General features: G+C 38.4%; 2 protein-coding genes and 1 long non-coding RNA gene across 27 annotated transcripts in view; 2 read left to right on the top strand and 1 right to left on the bottom strand.

The window, feature by feature from the left end:
- The window catches only part of LOC100115682 (sodium/potassium/calcium exchanger Nckx30C), a 570,283-nt gene that overhangs the window by 219,208 nt on the left and 331,470 nt on the right, over positions 1–19,605 (top strand). The window lies entirely within an intron of this gene.
- The window catches only part of LOC116417614 (histone-lysine N-methyltransferase KMT5B-like), a 144,680-nt gene that overhangs the window by 17,280 nt on the left and 107,795 nt on the right, over positions 1–19,605 (bottom strand). The gene's annotated exons all lie outside the window — the stretch shown is intronic.
- LOC116417728 lies at positions 1,777–3,889 on the top strand. Its single transcript, XR_004227997.1, has 4 exons — positions 1,777–2,982; positions 3,080–3,349; positions 3,470–3,730; positions 3,812–3,889. It is a non-coding gene; the product is annotated as an uncharacterized LOC116417728 (long non-coding RNA).

The following is a 19,605-nucleotide window of genomic DNA, read 5'->3' as shown; positions in this document are numbered from 1 at the left end:
TTCCCGCAATAAAAGAATGGGGTTCCTATTTAAAAATCCAAAGTTGACCTTCAAATGACCTTGAAAAACGCGTTCAAGGTAAAATCCAAGGTCACCATCGGGTTGTCCCCTCGATATCCTACAACTTTGGTCTCTACCAATTTTTTTAATTTGGCGTTGCTAGAGGAATTACGTAGGCGGGGTTTCATTCTGGCTGCATGACCTTGCGATGACCTTCAGTGCCGCAACCGAACATACCATTCTGAACGTAAAATTTACCGCTCTTTCCATTCCCGCAATAAAAGAATGGGGTTCCTATTTAAAAAACCAAAGTTAACCTTCAAATGACCTTGAAAAACGCGTTCAAAGTCAAATCCAAGGTCACCATCGGGTTGCCCCTTCGATATCCTACAACTTTGTATATATATATATATATATATATATATATATATATATATATATATATATAGTTGTAAGCGTGATTTGTTTTAAAAAGCCCCTTAACCTCCTTTTACGTCCCCACCACATCCCCTCGATTTCCCTTTACAGAATAACGTTCAATCGTTTCAAAATTAACGTTATTTTGAGACACAAAATCACATCCACCCCCACCAGATGCTCCTCTACCAGCCTCTCCATCTGCTCCTCCGCATGTCTTTCTACATACTCTTTTACATGCCCCTCCGTATGCCTTTCCACAACCCTTTCACATGCTCTACCACAAATTTATGAAATCATATATATAGAATAGAATTGCATCGGAGAATATGATGAAAGTTATATTGCAGGTTCATTCTTCCGATTGTATAACAAGAAGAGTTTCATTAAATGTATAATTGTCTTTAAGTTTAAAATTTAGAATGACAGTTTTCCACACTACTCAAGAGGTACGGTCTGAAGCACATTATATTAGAATCATCGTACAATGTACTCTAGGAGCGTTAATTTTTTTATTTTATTCCATAAAAATCTCTGATAATTTCATATAATTTTATCACATGATCGAATTATATAAAAATTATGGTTATTGATGAAAATTAATGTTGTTTTAAAGTTCATGCATTCATAAACGAAATGATTATTACTTATTCATTTTCGCTCCCTCTCTTCTGTGTTACATGCGTTTACGCCATCTAGCATAGGTAGACTATTTGTACTTGGCTACTAGCGCCAGTGCTGGGGTCACGATTATTCGGAGGGTCGCTCATATGCCAACTTCAAGGGGCATCGTGATATGAGCGATCTGCTTTGTTCCCTGAAGTCAGCCATCGGACGACCTTGCATTAATTCGATAATGTTCGAATTACCAGTAGCTGCGCCGATGAATGATAATGAAGTGATAAAGTGTAAAACGTTAACGACTAACCAATTATTGGCATCGGGAAAAGTGTGTCGTGCACGACTGAATAAGCTGCGTAGTCTGCGAAACGCAGGAAGCCGCCGGACATAAGTGCCGCGTCTCCCGCATTTTCTGATGCAACACGTGCGAGCCGGCATACTAGTTTCGATCGCCAAACGAGAAAAACGTGCGCAATGTGACATTGGTGGGTTGCATCAGGAAAAGCGTACGTGCACGACTAGACAAAGCCCTCGGAGAAGCTGCCGAGTTCGCAAAGAACGTCTTGACCGCTCTGCATGCTCACTCATTGTTCGCGCCTTCTCACATCAGCTCCGTCAACCTCTTTCATTATCTTCTTTAACAAAGAGGAACAATGGCCGACGAAGGAGTCACCGAAATTCTACGAGAGTTGGAATTGGAAGACTTAAATGCTACCTCCGAAAGTAAGTAATTTTTTGTATAGTTCAATAATGATTTGCTTAAAAATAATATTGATACGGCCCTTTGTGTATTATTTGTTAGATTCAAGTAAATATTTATTAAGCGCATGCACATCGTTCATCTATTTTGTAGAAACAGTTTCATCATCTTATACGATCGGTTCGCGATCGAACGTGTATAACGTGATTAACCTCAAACTCGACACAACCGATGAACGACCTGGGCGCGATATTAGAATCAGCAGGTAGTTAGAAAAACGGACAGCTTTTTACTCATGACTCGCATTTCGAACCGCTCAAGATTTGTTAGGCACGCACGCATAAATTAATTTTGTTTTCTTTCGGTTAAGCAAATATTTGTTGGATTGAAATGTATTGGACTATGAGGAGTTTAAGTATATTAATATACGTTTGTTTAAAAAAAAAGTATTTTAACGTTTTGCCTTTATAAAGATTTTCTAAATTGCAATAAATCTTTATTAAACTAAGATTATTACTATATTAATACCCTTATGAAATTTTACTAGGCTTTAGTAAATTTTTATTAGATTACAAAATTTTAGTGGTTACTTTTAGACGTGCATATAAATGTGATAAAATGCGAAAACGTAGCGGGGGAGGGGAGGGACACTGCAGCCACGATGCCTGAGCGCTGGCACGTGTGAATTGATTTCGCACCGCTCATGATGTGCGACGCGGCTTGATAGTGTTGGCTCCCATCAACGAGCTCGAATGTCGTACGACGCTGTACAGCTTACTTAACCTAAAGTGTACTGTGCACCGAGCAGCTATGAATCAGAGCGGCAGTACAGAAAAAGATAGCGAGTGTATTTTTCGTACTTGTTCTTTTTTACAGCAGTTACTATAGAAAGTATGCGTATATAACATTAAAAAAATCTTTATTAGGTTTTAGTAAATAATTATCGAATAGCGAAATTGTATTGCTTACTTTCAAGCGGGTAATAGTTTTAACATTTATAGGATAATTTTATATGAAAATGATTTTAATCTGATTTTAATATTACATCAATAGAAACATAATTTAATTTTTTACACTTAGTCAATAAAATATCGTTGGCAGTTCTACCAAAAATGAACGAGGAGATGATAAATTCTTTGATACCAGCCATAGGAGATAGAGCCGTTTTTCTTGATTATTGGAAAAAAAATTTTAAGGAAAAGGATACTGATAACAATTCAAAGGAGGCTGTGAGTAGCAAGAGAGTAAGAGTTTGCTATTTTTATATTGTAGGGAAAAAGTTAATAGTTATCTGATTTCTTGGACACGGTTGTAAAAATTGTAATTATTATTTTTATGTAGAAACAGAGGGATGATAACAATGGCGAAGGCAGTAGTGCACCAAAAAAAAAAATGCGTTGAAAAAGAAAATGACACCATCAGTGCCAATAACACTTTATCCAGTGACATTTACAATGTAGCTTCAATTCCTTCTCTAAAAAAACTCCTCGATGCAAATGACAAAGGCAGACAAGTCCTTCTAAAATATGATTCATGCAAAGAACTCGATGAAGTGGACAGGAAAAAAATCTGTAATGTAATTGTAACAGAAATTATGAATAAGAAACAAAGGTATTTAAAAAATATTTTTAATTAAATTTTAATTTTATTAAAAATTTAATTTATATTAAAACTATAAAGTCAAATATAATATAAATATAAATTATATGAATTTAATATATTATATAACAGATTAATTAATGACGTTGCAAAACAAAATTGTCGAGTTATTTCCGACGGAATCTGTCAGAACTTACTATGTACCGCCTATAAGTAAACAAGAAAATGAGAAGAAGCTACAGAAAAGTGGGGGTGCGAAAAAAAAGAATATGTCCATTCCATCTAAAGGAAAGCTTATGAGTATGTACAGAAATAGGCAATCGGAAAATAAAAAATTAGACCGGTTGCTGGCCCAGGAGAGCCAACGCACAAATGAAATACCTGACGCTGAAGGTGATTTAAAATAATAATTTTAAAAATAATTTGATTGTGGATTGAATAAAATAAACATTTTTTATAAAATTTTTTTCGTAGAGTCTGAAGAAGACAATGAGGAGATTAAAGAAAGCGTAGACTGGTTGGCCGCCAATGAAGTTCCTTGTGTAGTAAGATTAAAAACTAAAATCCTTAAACCCACCTACCCCATTCAGTAAGAGTTTTAGTACTAACATTTTTGGTTTAGTATTTTTATTTTTTTATTTGCATCTCGCTGTGAATGGGGTAGGTAGATTTAAGTTTATGGAATATATTAGTATTCACGTTTTATATTTAAGTCTTGGGGAACTAGATTTAGTGCTTAGAGTTCTTGTTTTTTTAGTTTGAGATTTAGATTTTCTTATTCATTGGCGCAGCCACCGATAATTCAAACATTTTCGAATTGATGCAGGGTCGCCCGATTGCTGTCTTCAGGGAACAAAGCAGATCGCTCTTATCACGATGCCCCTTGAAGTTGGCATATGAGCGACCCTCCGAATAATCGTGACCCCAGCACTGGCGCTAGTAGCCAAGTATAAATAGTCTACCTATGCACTGGTAGATGGCGTACGCGCATGTAACACATAAGAGAGGAAGCGACTTGGGTATATAAGGAGCCCCGAAGCCAGCAGCGAGCATTAATGATTTGGCTCTCAAATGAGTAACTAGCGAAGGGTAGCTCTTGCTTCTTGCTCCGGTCTCCACTATACCCAGTAGTCTATGAGCCCCAGGCTCTCGAAGAGTATGCGTCCAGTCCACTCCCTCTCCTATAGGCTCTGAGATCCAGTATCGCTTATAAACAATAATCAATAAATAAACGAATATTATTTATAAATATATCAATGACTCAAAACCCATTATTAATTAGCATCATCCACTCCTCTCCCCCCTTTAGATGTGTCACCAGATCAGGATGGTAGTACCCTATCTTCTTAGGTGGGACTATCTGGTCAGAGACTTGTGGTGAGATGGTGGTACCTCACACATCAGTCTGAAAACTGCGTGGTTAACTTAAGTGTGCAGGATATGCGTAGTGGGTATATCCTACTCATCTCCTCCAACACACGAGCAGCTCTCCACTGGTGGGTCTCCTACTTCAGAGAATAGGGAAGCCTTTTGTCCACTCAATAGATATTACTGGGTGGATCAAAGACAATCATTCTTCTTCGACTGTGCTTATCTCCTAATAACTAACCTCGGGTCACGAATCTCAAGAATTCGTGTTTAACACATCGCGGACCGTTTTAACAATAATCTAAAATAAAAAACGTGGAATCGTCTTCCAGAGCCATATAACCGCGGAACTCTTAGATACCAATCCTCCTTTCCTAAAACTTTACTTCGTATCATCCTCCGACCTACAGAAACACTTTTACTTTAAAACAGTTTTCAAGTGTGACAATCAATGTACTACTCATTAACATGCACATATTTGTGGCATCAAAAACTTCAAAAATATGATTTTTGAAATATAAATTCAAACTTTTTTCATGTCAAAAAGCCCAAATGAACATTTAATATTTACAAGTTAAATAAGTATTATTATATCATGTCCTATAATAATACGAAATTAACTTACTGTATTACCTAATGATTATTATTTTAATGTGTTTTCTTACTCAAATGAGTGATTTTTCACAGCAGAAAGGTTCCTCTATCTGGCTTGCACGCTAGCGCTGAATAACCACGACTTTTTCGTGTGTTTAATGAGCCTAGAGGAGTTTTTCGCGCAAGCTGGAGACAACATAACCTCATCTGTCAACCACTATACAATTGCTGCCAGCGAACATCTTCATAGCTGTTTCATCATGCGAACATAACATCGGCGCTCAACATCGCTAAAGAAGAAAAGAAAAATCTCATTTTTTTTATCATCAGCTCCAAATTCTATTGAATGGATGTCTTTTTTAGAGAATTTTAGAGGTTAGATACAAATAGCTCTATCTCTCTCTCAAGAACGCATGATCAGTCGTCACCGTCGCTGCGCGTCTGATTCCTATCTTCGCCACCAGAGTGCAACATCATCGACACTGGACAAATCTTGGTACCTCTGATTGATCGGCCATGGTGACTTTAGCGCGTGATTAAAAAATTTGCTCGAGTGGGAGTTTTGAAAATTTTTAAAATATTTGTCTTTCTCTTTAAAAATTCTAATAACTTTTCTAAGCTAAAAAGTAGAACAATTTCTCATATGCCAAGATGGCGCCGGGACGGAATAAGCCTCCTGACAGGTATCGCAGTAATTTTGCATGTTGTAAGCATAAACAAGCAACAACAGCAGTGTGCGTTATTTGTAATGAGGCTTATCACCATAGTTGTCTCAAGCAAAAAAAACGAAACATATCAATTCGTTGGCTATAATCTCATAATTTACTCCGAACACAACTATCAAAACGTAACCTCAAAAATTGATAAGGAGGTATTAAGCGAATCTGCCTTGCTTTTAATAGCTCAGATTAAGCTAAAAAAATCGGAAGATGTGAGAAATGACCTATCGACTGAGACTAGAGATAAAACTCAAGACTTACAAGAGGCTGAATCTATCGAAAAAAGTAATATTATACACATAAGAGAAAATAGCAACAGTAGTATACCCTGGAATATAGCGCGTCAAAACAAACCCCCTCCACAGGAGGGCCTGTCCGCGCCATAGTCCGAGGTGATGGGGGGAAGGGGGAATTACACGATGCCTGTCATATCAAGTACGCGGTTTGCCCAGCAAGCCACAAAAAAATGTATGTGACTTACACCCACCACGAAGGACCAGTGTAGTGGGGGAGGGGTGCATTCTCCAAAAACACAGGCGCGCACACATGCAGACATTTTAGAAATAATTTATTGTTACTCGCAAAATAATTAAAATATTTTGAATTTTTCACTTGTATACGCTTTCGCTACCTCAAATATGCTCAAATACGAAAGTTGCAAACCATTGTTTATAAGCGTTTTTCTGCGGGAGTTATAATCGATTAATTTATAAATAATTTAAATAACATTCCTTTAATCGCGATACACGAAGAGTGTTTTGTGCTGCCTTTCCTTAGCCCTCATACCCGTTGTCTGGAGGATACACCAAGTATTTTTTTTTTCAAGTGGCATTTGGAACTCGAAAGTTTATCGCCTCATCCACGCAAGCCTTCTACGCTGCCTTGTCTTGTGTCAACCCCACCCAAGATGCACCCCTCCGATCGACACACACCCGTCCTATTTCTACTAGATCCGCTTTTACGCTGTCCTCCCATCTGCGTCTAGGTCTACCTAGAGGTCGCGTTACCATCAGCCTGCCCTTCATGACACGCGCTGCCGTGCGGTCGTCTCCCATTCTCGCTACGTGCCCTGCCCATCCCAATCTGCGTGATTTTATTATTCTGTTAATACTTTCTTCGGCCCGCATATTTTTCGCAAGACTTTATTTTCAAAAACCCTAAAACAGTTGTCCGCATGTTTAGTGAGAGCCCACGTTCCGCACCGGTACAGAACCACCGGCTGTATTATTGTTCTGTATATTCTTATTTTAACGTTTTTAGACAACAGCCTGGACTTAAGTATATTACTCACGGCGTAGAAGCAAGCATTACCCGAATGGAGTCTCTTGTTTATTTCGACATTAATCTCGTTTCTATCATTTATGGTCGTATCCAGATATCTGAATTCGCTAACCTTTTCAAAAGTAAAATTCCCAACTCTGAGATCTCCCTCCCCTCTGCAGATGCCTAGTTTATCCGAAATCATGTACTTTGTTTTGGATTTACTCACTTCTAACCCTGTATACTCTGCCGCTTTTATACAGATTTTGGCGTTTCTTGCTCCCGTTTCCCGAAAATCCCTCAGTATATCCAAATCATCTGTGTAGCCTAGTATCTGCGTTGTTCCATTAAGCGTTGAGCCCAGCTGGCTAACCTGCATTTTTCTAACGACATACTCTAACGTTAAGTTGAACAGCACCGTAGAGAGCCCATCCCCTTGTTTTAAACCATCGCGTATCGTGAAGGGTTCTGATACATTACCGCCTACTCGGACCTTTCCCGTGCTTCCGTTCAGACATATTTGAATCAATCTAACAAGTTTTGTTGATATACCGAGACGTACTAGAATTTGATACATTTTGTTTCGCTTAATAGAATCGTACGCTTTTTAAAAATCTATAAATAGCTAGTGTATGGTTTCGCAAAATTCCCTCTTTTTCTCTAACAACTGTCTAATGGTAAACATTTGTTCGCTCGTCGATCTGTTGCACCGAAATCCGCACTGATAATCTTCTACTATATCTTCCGCAAATAGAGTGAGTCTAGCTTGTATTACGTTTGACAGAACTTTGTAGCACGTTGCTAAAAGTGAGATACCCCTATAGTTATTGCAGTTGTCATCGCTCCCGCATACTCCTCGGCAGGAGTATTTTTGCCCATTTTTGTAAGGTGTGATGAAACAGATAGATTAAGAGATAAGAGATAATGTGAAGTGTTTTTTTTTGTGGTGCTTGCGTAGTGTTTCTAGATGAATGCGTCTGACAGTGTGGGCTCATCATATCCACGCCTGTTCCTATTGGCTGTCCACGGCTGCTTATTCAATTTATTCGCAGCTAACCTACTTCTCAGGGGCTGTTCATCTATCCGCAACTTGAGGACGCGCTGTATAGTGATGATAGGCACCCACCAGTTTTTTCGATACACAAACACACACACACACAAAATACAAAGTTTGTTCATGCACACACAAGAAAAGTTGCACTAACAATTGTCACGATAAGTGTCTGTTAATCTCTGTTTCTTTTTAATCAAACAGCACGGGCATATCCAAATTCTAAACTTAAAATGCTATCTCCAGCGTACGGTCTGTTTTTCCCCTGCCAATACAATTTTTTCGCGCACTGGTAGCATCTGTCTTTACATGTAACTAATTTTTTATTTTTCACAACACTTATATATTGCACAGTTGGCACTAAATATTCTTTTTCACTGCCCGATAGTTCGTTGTCTGCATCGTAGCCTGTTAAGTCCTCGCACTATACACTAGGGTACAATCCCTTTACTTTACTTTACTCTGCCATCGATGCACTTCTCCCTGTAATCTCTCATGATTACTCGGAGAGAGAGTTAGGTGGACACTGATGCATGCTCTTTTTCAGAGTTGTGATGCTACGACAATTTGTTAGTCCCTAAACACGTGCGATCTCACGCTCACATCTTACTCACTCTCGTTTTGCTGATGCTTCGAATATTCAGGAACAATGCTTGAGTTGCAAGAGATTTGCACGTGCATTAAAGTACGTACTATGCAGCTGCGTCTTCTCACTCATTCTTTTTCTTGGTATAGCTATGCAGGGGCATCTTCTTAGTCATTTCCTTTTTTCACTGACCAGCAGAGAAAAGAAATTCGGCAACGATACTGTCTAAAACTGTATTTTGACTATGGGTATGAATATTGGGCCCCTATAATCGTTTTTTGTAAGAGAACTAAAATTCTTTTATTTTTTCGATAACTGCAATACATGTATTTTTGCACACTTTATCGAGTGGCATTGAAGAAAAATTAAAATTTCCAGAATTCACGTTTTTTGGCTGTATTCCGTAGGATATCGGATAACACAGTCAAGCGTTGCGCTCTTTTTTCTTATTGTTTTTTCTTTCAAGTCATAATTCTCACTCTGCAATTTAATGCACACACAGGAAAACTTTTGTCCGTATTCAACACTTGGACGGGCTATCAGCGTTTTAATTTTTAAAAGTAATTATTAAACGAATGCCCCTCTACTGATAATTTTAAGAAATCCTTTCATTAAACTTTCTTTTCTTTAGCTTTCTTGGCGCCTGTAAATATGAGGACTCGCAGGTGACGTTCTAAGAAACCTTTGCAAAATAAATTCTGAAAAATATATGTACACCTGACTGCGAGTAAGCAGCATGAATCTAAATTAAATTGTCTTCTATCAGCAGTATCAGCGAAAAAAGAGCGTGGGATTTTGCACTGCATCCCCAATATTTACCCTGCACCGAGAGAGTATTTAAAGAGCTCGATGGTCTTGCCAGTTTTCTTTGGATGGTCAAAACATTTTTTTACAGAATAATTCGTGCAAGTGTGATACATTTAGTCAAAGTTTTGTGTGAAACATTGAATATTGCGAGAGTTCTAGATCCGTACATTCGTATGATGTGTGGTGCAGTGTGGGCTTCATTTCATTTCATCTTCAGCAGCAATCAATAGATAATCTATGTAGGAAGCTGCGTTTTCTCCTACTACATTGTAGAATAACCACGGTCTATCGTATGTTCATCAATGGTCTATTCCATAATCCGGATGTTCTGTCGGTTGCTCTGGAAAGCATACGCCAGCGTGACGATCATGATCATCCATTAGCGCGTATAATGTTTCGTCGCCAATATAAGTATGAGATATTAACGTTTTTACATCATATTGATCTTTTCAATTAGTCTGAGCTTTACTAAATGTTTTTCAGTAATCAACGAGATGATGAGAGATGCCAGGGGGTGATGAAATCCAAATGGCGTGTAATGAGCACCAGTTACAAACTCGAAACAAGCAATATTACTTGTAGGTATTGAGTCAATTAAAATAAAAAAATTAACATATTTTGCTTAATTACACGTTTTGACTGTCTCAATACTTAGTTTCAGAGTCTAGTCAACGAGAACAAGGACAGCATAATCATCAAGATGATATATCGAACGGTGAGTGGTTTAAATGCGATAAAAGATGATTCTTTTTTTTTTTCCTAATTATTCAATTATGGCACATACACCCACTCTAGTTTTTTTAGAAGCTGTTCCATCGACGTCTGGCAACCAGTAACAGCAGCAGCTGTCAAACGAAAATAGCCGTAAGTATTAGGCTTGTCAATATAAATTTTATTCTATTCTTTTTTGCACTATAATGCAAGGCTTAATACTTAAGTTTCAGAGTCGTCAATAGAGAGAGGTCGCAAACGCAAAAAACTGACCAGTAGTAGCAGCAGTAACAGTAGTAGTTCTGATGGTAGTACCAGTAATTCTAGTAGCAGTAGTAATTACAGTACCATTAGTAGTAATGGTACAGACACAGCTAAAGAAGGTAAGATTAAAATAGTGTTTAAGTTTTTTTATTACATACAATTAATTTTTAAACCATCTTGATCAATTTATAGGTGTTTCTTTACAGACCGGTGAAGGAGACGAACGCCATAGTTTTATAATTGAAAATTATACCTTAGACTTTTACGTCTGATTGGAGGGCTGTGTACAAGAACTTTATCGAAATATTTGCGAGAGAGGTAGACCAACGGACTTTCAATCATGGTCCCATCTGGCTGTCATTTAGACTTCTACAAAACTTCCAGCTTAAAGATCTTTGGAATCTATTAAAAAGTGATGTGCAAAGTGTAAAAGAATTAAATGTTAATGAGAGATTGTCTGTTAATTGCGCTGTTGTCGAAGGTGTTGTGAGTAGTGGACGAGTGCGGTTAACCTTAGAATCAGTGCATAAAAAATCTATTGACAATTAGTAATAACGACAATATTTGTCTACCGCGGAGTTTAGCTGCTGGCTATGCCTATGCCGTCAGAGGACAAATACGCTCTAGGGTACTTCATAGATATTAAAATCAGATTCAAGTACCAGATGAAGGATGCGGACTCCCAGAAATCCGTAAGTTTCAAGAATTTTTTCCTACTCGTGGTACGGCAATCGTGGTTTATAATTTTTCAACGTTTGGTCGTGGAAATCCACCAATATATGACGGCATACAAACTATCAGCGAAACTAACGGAAATGTTACACATGTATTACGAATAATGTATTACGAGCGAACGAATCATTATAAGCCGATATTAAATCTCGTTGGAGCGTGTGGTACCGACGGTTATTGTATACCATGCAATAAATCGTATCGGCGAGCTGGGGAGCGTAGATATTCCAACAAGTGCTACAAATGTTTTTCATCGCCGCCATGCAGTTTGACGGAAAATCTCATACAATGTAATAACTGTTTACGATTATTTTTTGGCAATGTTTGTTCGAATAACTATACTAAAATCGGATCATATAACAGAAACAGTAATGTATGTACAAAAGTAAGACTTTGCCTTACTTGTTTTAAAATAGTTAAAGGTAATAAAACACATGAATACGGTGTCTTCCTGTACAACATGTAAATTACGTTTACCTATTAGGCATCTATGCTACATACAGCCAATCAAACGACCGACCCGTTCAAAACCAACCATGTTTTTGTTTTATGACTTTGAAACGCAACAATCTCTCCCGGTGCTGGGTGACGAAGAGAAAAAAGTACATGTTCCAAATTTGTGCGTTGTACAGCAGGTATGTACAGATTGTATAGAGATTGAAGATATTTCAATTAGATGTGAGATGTGTGGTATTCGGGAATATGTGTTCGATCATGAGTCGATAAAACAGATTGTTTATTTTGCATTAGCACCAAGAGAGCGATTTCAACAAGTCGTATGCATAGCACATAATTCACAAGGATTCGACGCGCAATTCATATTTAAATATGTTGTTGAGAAATTCAATTAAGATCGTGTCGCGCCATCGGTTGTCATGAATGGCTCAAAAATAATTTTAATGGAGGTTCAACAAACAAAGTTTATTGATAGTTTAAATTACTCTCACATGCCTCTAAGCAGCTTACTGAAAGCCTACGGTTTACCCGAAATGGAGAAAGGTGTTTTTCCGCATTTATTCAATACTGTGGAAAATCAGACTTACGACAGTCTTCTACCGTAGCTTGACACGTATAATCCAGATACAATGAGTAGCAAGGAAGGAGAACAATATTTAAAGTGGTACGATAAACAAGTGCAAAATGGATACATGTTTAATTTCCAAAGAGAAATTTTAAAATACTGTAAACAAGATGTGACCATTTTGAGATTGGCGTACTTAGCTTTCCGCAAAACCTTCATGAAATTCGATGTAGAATTGATTAATTTACTTACCAGTGCCGAGGTAGAGGTTAACGATATTTTACCTGTTAATGACGAAACCCTCTACGTCAATTGGTGCTACAGAGACGAGGCTCTGACATCTTCGCTATTATCGTCGATGACAAATGTGGTCCTCGCTGCTTTTACAACAGCACAAGCTCGTCTCAAACTGTTTGAATATCTGCATGGTTTGGGACCCCAAGCCATCTATTATGACACTAATTCAGTATTCTATGTTAGCAAAGGGGAAAGTGGTAAGTACGAATTACTAATTGGTACGTCATTGGGTAGTTTGACGGATGAGTTAGCCGACAAGGGTATTGGTACATACATTACTAGCTTTCTGTCGGGGGATCCAAAATTTTACGCGTACAAATGTAGAAAACCAAACGATGAAGAGGACTGCGTGTGCAAGGTAGAAAGTATTCGTCTGAATTACACGAATAGTCAGCTAGTCAATTTTGATACGATTCGAGAGATGATCACTTCCCCAAACATAAAAATACTGCTGACTAACAGCGCTATACGTAGAATGGTATTTCACGACGTTATTACTCAAGATGAGACCAAAACATGTAAGCCTGTTTATGGCAAACGAATCTATACGGTTATAAGAGTAAGTCAGCGACAACTGATTGTTTACACTAACATACATCGAAACCCTGTAGACAAATGGCGTTATAAAAAGTGCTGTTCATTAGTCAAGCATCTTGCTGAATGAGCACGACACACCGTCATCAACCTGATTGGTCGTAATTTGTAACCACCGAGCTGATTGGCTGTTTGTACTGACGACACCGGAGGTGGTCGTGGTGGTGTTGGTAGTGACAACGATGGCGCTAGCAGCGGGTACATCTATATTTAAGCAAGAGCACTCACTCTAAAAATTACCAGTATTCGACCAGCTACACGACAAAACGTTGAAGGTTTTTTTTGCTTTAATAAAAAGTATGTACATCAATAATGATTATTACTATCACTCGAATAATATAATAATAATATTATTATATATTATATTAGATGGATTTAGAAGGTCTCAACAAGATTGCTAGCGGAGGCTACCTTCCCACGAAGAAAATATCCAAGCTGGAGATTGACCGTCATCATGTAGTGACGACACTGAAAGAGGTCAAGACACGTTTTGGCTCAAAGATTGTGGCAGTCCTCGACAAAGAATTCCAAACTTTTCTTTCTTCTCGAGTATCTTTCGCACTGATCAAGGATTCTGAACTGTTTAACAGCTTAAGTGCTCAAGCTAATAAACTACAACTTTTCTTAGATTATAAGGGTAATAATGGCATTGAGTTTACCACAGTTTAAAGATTTTTGTGAAGAAAAAACAATTAATATGAAAAAGCGAGTACGTTTTCAAGAAAAATCGGTAGTTCATTTCATGTGTACGTGGTTATATGCCTATAAAAATGCACGTCGAGGAGAGTGGGAACAAATAGCCCGTGATCGAGAACATTTCCGAATGAGGATTGAGAGAGCTGATAAAATTATTACGGTTGTACTTTTGAAAAAAACTTGATAAAATGGTTGTCAAAGATAATATTGTTCACAATGATGGTTTTTCTTAATAAAAGAATTTTTCTTTTCAATGTGTCTATTAAACATTACTTAACTCTTTATCCCAAACCTAATCATCATGCATGTAGACGCAAAAACATATATTTTTTTATATTAAGTACTTATTTTACCTGCTGTAATTATAGATGGCGCTATGCTACGTCGAAAGTGATAGGTTGATTATTTCACCATCGATAATCTGATTGGTTGTACTTATGTAAGTATTAGTATAATCGCGCGAGGTTCCATGTAAAGGGTAAAGTAAGGCAACAAGCACGTGATTGTATTAGTAGCTATTATGGATATACGATGGAAACATACGTTTACCTTTATGCTGTGCGGTACAACAGGATGTCGTAAAACCGTGTTTGTGAATAAGTTCTTAAAGGATATCGACCGTATGTGTGATACCCGAATCAAGCGCATCATTATCTACTATGCAGAGTAGCAGGCAGGTTATAAGGATCTTTAAGGCAAGAACGTGGAATTTCGTGAGGGCTTGCCCCAGACTAGTGACTACGCTAATGATTCTCGTCCTAAACTTGTAATCATTAATGATTTAATGCGTAAATCATCGTCCAAGTGGTACAGTCGACATTTTCTCTCGGTGATATTCATCACGCAAAATATCTTTAATCAGGATAAAGGACAACGGTACATATCTCTGAATGCACAATACATTGTAGTTTTTAGAAATTTGTGAGACAGATCTCAGATACAGCATCTATCACGTCAACTGTGTCCCGCGGATCCACGATTTTTGCAAGAGGCTTACTGGGACGCCACCTCGAGGCCGTATGGATATCTTTTACTTGATTTAAAGCAGAACACACCAGATAACTGCAGGTTTCGCACCTGTATTTTTCCAGACGACGAATTGCATTACGTCTACGAGTCACGTAATAAAAAGATAAAGGGCGGCGATACGTCGAATCTCGTGCCAATCGTCTTATTGTGATGGATTCGCCTAAGAAGCGACATCCCTTTACGATGAAGAAGACAACGGCGATTAAAATTATTATGACAACAAAATACAGAGGATCAAAGAAGAGGATCGGATCGATGCAGGTATCATAGAGAGTGTACGTTTAAAGTTCAGACAGAGAGCTGGTCACATATTGCGAAAATTACGAGTTAGTGACAACATTACTTGGGATGGGAACTGTGCCGTGACAATAGGTGGCGTGCATATACACAATGCCAACATGATCGATCTGATAAACGATACAATGAGAAATAGAAAATGCCCGTCACCATTTGGTCATACGCAATTTGCCGTCGCTCTTCGTGAATCATTTATACCAAGAGAATACATCGGTAATAAACGCGTTTGGGATAGCATGATAGCTAGTACATCAGGAGTTGATCTACCTGAGAATTCTACACCAGTACCACCAGGTGGTGCTAAAAGAGCTATTCCACGCCAGGCTTGAACGCCAGCTGGCATCAATCGTCTATTTAGTACGCCACGTCACCATGCTGACAGTGCTGGTCGCGCAAGCAGCAGTACTGTTGACAGCAGCAAAGCGGACGAAAGCAGCGGTGGTGTAGCAGCGCGAGTGCTGAAGCGGAAAAAAAATAGTCGCAGATCAAGCGAGTGCGAAAAAGAAAGTAGCCGTGTCCAATTCTAAGGTCTCAACATGGCGACGATTGAGCGGGAGATTCTGCCCGGGCAAGAAACCAAAATCAGCGTCAAAAAAGACAAAAAACAAGAACAAATGAGTGTGAAAAATAGTGCTCTGGATAAATTGATTGATTTACTACCGTTTAAAATGCATGTACCCGGATACAAATTCTGTGATCCAGGTACAAAACTAGCTGAACGTATTAAACGTGGTGAAGTCGGTATCAATCCGTTGGACGAGGTGTGTCGTCAGCATGATCTGGCATAAGCAAGGCAACCGGCGCAAGGCTGATCGAGTTTTAGCTGAATATGCATTTTCGTGAATGCTCGCTGATGAAACAGCCGGAGACGACCGTTTCTCACGAATCAGGAGAGCACTGAAGAATAAGAAAAAAGTTCAAAAGAAATCAGACAGTAGCAACAGCAGTGGTAGCAAAGCTGATGACACTGTGAAAAAAGGGGCTAGAAAAGAACAAAAATATATTATAATGAAAAGAATTAAAAAAGTGACTAAAGATATAACGCAAGATGAGTAAAAGAAGAAGATTCGAGAATATTTATTACGCGCCTCCACATCTGGCAGCGTACGCTAGTGTTAAAAAACTCTTTCAAGCTACACGTGAAAAGGATAGAAAACAGTATAAAAAGAGAAAAAACTAATCGCGAAAATGTTGTTGAGTGGCTCAAGTCAAGATGTGTATAATCTACACCGGCCAGTTAGACGTCGATTTGCGCGGCGTAGTTATAATGTGCGTAATTTGGATGAAGAAGAGAGAAAAATTTCGCTGAAACGAATTCCTTCCACGATACTGGAGACGTATCAGCTAAGAGTGGAAAATTTTACAATTGCAGAATCAATGATTCGTCCAGGAAATTACAAAGACGTCCACACTCTGGTTGAGGAGATAAATAATTTAGAATGTGTTAGTGGGCATTCGAAAGTGACAGTTGAACGTGGTGGCTATGTGACAGTCAGCAGAATCTGTGGAAATACTAGCTTCTTCTAGTTCAGTCATGAATCTGTTTATCAGGAAAAGTGCGAAAAATTCTTAGATTTGAAAAAGATTCTTTTTACTACTGATCAATACATAATAGAGGCTGATAGACCCGCTCGACTTTCTAATGGTCTGTCATCCATGTTTATAATCTACAGCGACATCTGTGAACCGTATGTGACAGGTGATGTCCAATGAAGACTGCTACGAGCTGTATCAATGAATACTGATAATTACGAATACGGTACTACCCAAATCAAAAGTTTCTCCTTAGCAATATACATACCATTGCTATTCAGCTCATTTCAGACCATTGAAATAAATATAAGAGACCAATGCGGGCAATTGATACTATTCGATTATTGCACATTGATCGTAACACTTCATTTCAAGAAAGTTGACTAGATGAATCGCTACGAAGTTTACATCGATTGCCAAGTTGGCAATGGGTACCGCGGTGGAAGAGGACGAGGAATCGGTCACATTTACATCGGCTCTCCCTACCAATAAGGTCATGGCGGTATCGGCTCCTTCCTAGCAGGTATATTTCATCGAGTCCTCCCTCTGATTAGTCGGGGAGCAAAAGCTGTGGGTAAAAAGGCTGTGCGTACGGGTTTTAATATCATGTCTGACGTGACGACACGCAACACACCTGTTAAGGAATCCTTTCGCAATCATGTGAGAGAATCTGGTAAAGTTCTGAAGAGAAAAGCTGAGGAAAATTTGGACAAGATGATGGAGGGTTCAGGATATATAATGACACGATACGGGGATCCTGCTAGTTGCATCTGCTCGACGGACCCGTCACACTGCGCCGCAAAAAAGGAGAGGTATCCTAACAAAAAACGTAAAAAAACTAATAGTAGTGTAAAGCACAAGTCGACAACGGCGTGAAAAAGAGAGGCCTGAGAAAGACGAAAAAGAAGAGACAGACAACTTGTAATAAGAAGAAGAACCCTGGGAGGTGACGAAAAAAAAGCAGAACGGCTAGAGATATTTTTGACAGTTAAAGATGGCGTTCCTACACACTTATTCGTGCGAAAGTCTGAAGTCTGAGCTACTATTGTTTGACATTCCACCCACGCAAACTACAATCGAGAGTTCGCACTGGGTTCAATATAAACCGATATCATCTTTGACCGATGACTCACCGATAGAATTTGTGATCACCGGCAATAGCGATGAATACCTTTATCTAGCTCATACAATGCTTAGTCTTCGTGTAAGTTTGAGATGCAGCATAGACGGAGAAGATGTACCTAAAGCAAACCGAGCAGCTTTTAGACTTTTATCAAAACCGAGTAGGCCCAATCAATCATTTGATGTACTCACTGTTTAATCAAGTAAATGTTTTTTTCAATCAGAAACCTGTGTCGCCGCCTACCAATGCCTATGCTTACAGGACATACATAGAAACATTGCTGAATTATGGACCTGCCGCTAAATTTAGTCACTTGTCGACCGTTTTGTGCTGCAACGATACGGCAGAAAAAATGAACGACACGGAAAATCAGAACGAGGGTCTTGTGGAGAGACGAAAATTTCTTGCTATAAATAAACCTGTGGACCTTATTGGACATCTTCATACAGATGTGTTTAATCAGGAGAAGCAGCTGATCAATGGAGTTTGAGTGAGAGTGCGCTTAGTGAAATCTCGTGATAACTTCTGTCTAATGGAATTATCGGGTTACTATGCTATACACATAGAGGAGGATAATCTTTTTAGTCAGGCGTGTTAAAATCAGTCTGGGTATATTGCTAGCACACGCTCAATTATTTTCAAAAACTACCGCTTAATATCCTTTGACGCGCGTAGAAATCAAAGCAACTACTATGCACAGCAGTGTACACAGTGAAACATTGGACAATATTATATTGGGTTAGCTACCGAAAAGAATTATCATAGGGTTTGTTAATAACAAAGCTTTCAATGGCGATCGACAGCTTAACTCCTTCAATTTCGAACATTTTAATATAAATTTTCTATGTTTGTACGTTGACAGTGTACAGGTGCCTTCAAAGCCACTGCAACCGGAATTTAGAGCAGAAAATCTATATGTGAATGCGTATCACACACTATTATCTCCTACAGGTATACACTTTCTTAACGAGGGGAATCAAATCACGCGCGAATCATATCCACATGGTTACTGTCGTTTTGCCTTCGATTTGACTCCAGATTTATCTGCTAATGACTGCAGTCATTGTACTTGATCAAACACGGCAGTGTTAGATTAGAAGTACGTTTCGCCGATGCTCTAACAGAAACAGTCAATTGCATTATATATGCGGAGTATGATAATATTTTGGAAATCGATGCTTCACGCCAAATCATTATCGATTTCAGCAGTTAAATCCCATGTCGCTTCCTACTACTACTATTGTAAACATATTTATTGTATATGTATAGAGTAAACTTAGAGAAAGTGCAAAGATCTTTACTCAAAGATAGGTTTATTTTGAATGACAGTTATTATTTACAATCAACAATATGAAGTTGCATGAAAAACAATAGAACTTAAAAAGAAAGTTAATTGAAATATACTACACTTCCTGCCTCCTTTATAAAGATTTCTCGAATTATCATGGTGGAGAGTAAATTGTTCGTGATTTGCGTATCCGAGATGATCGTCGAATCGGCGGTGTGTTTGGAATGAAAAATGACTGTTCTTGAGGTAAATGTTCAGTACGTTGATCTTGAGTTTGTAACGGAAATTCTTCTTGAAG

Source organism: Nasonia vitripennis (assembly GCF_009193385.2).
Source record: "Nasonia vitripennis strain AsymCx chromosome 1 unlocalized genomic scaffold, Nvit_psr_1.1 chr1_random0003, whole genome shotgun sequence".
NCBI lineage: Eukaryota > Metazoa > Arthropoda > Insecta > Hymenoptera > Pteromalidae > Nasonia > Nasonia vitripennis.
Note: the sequence above shows the minus strand (reverse complement) of the source record. Positions and strands in the feature narration are given on the sequence as shown.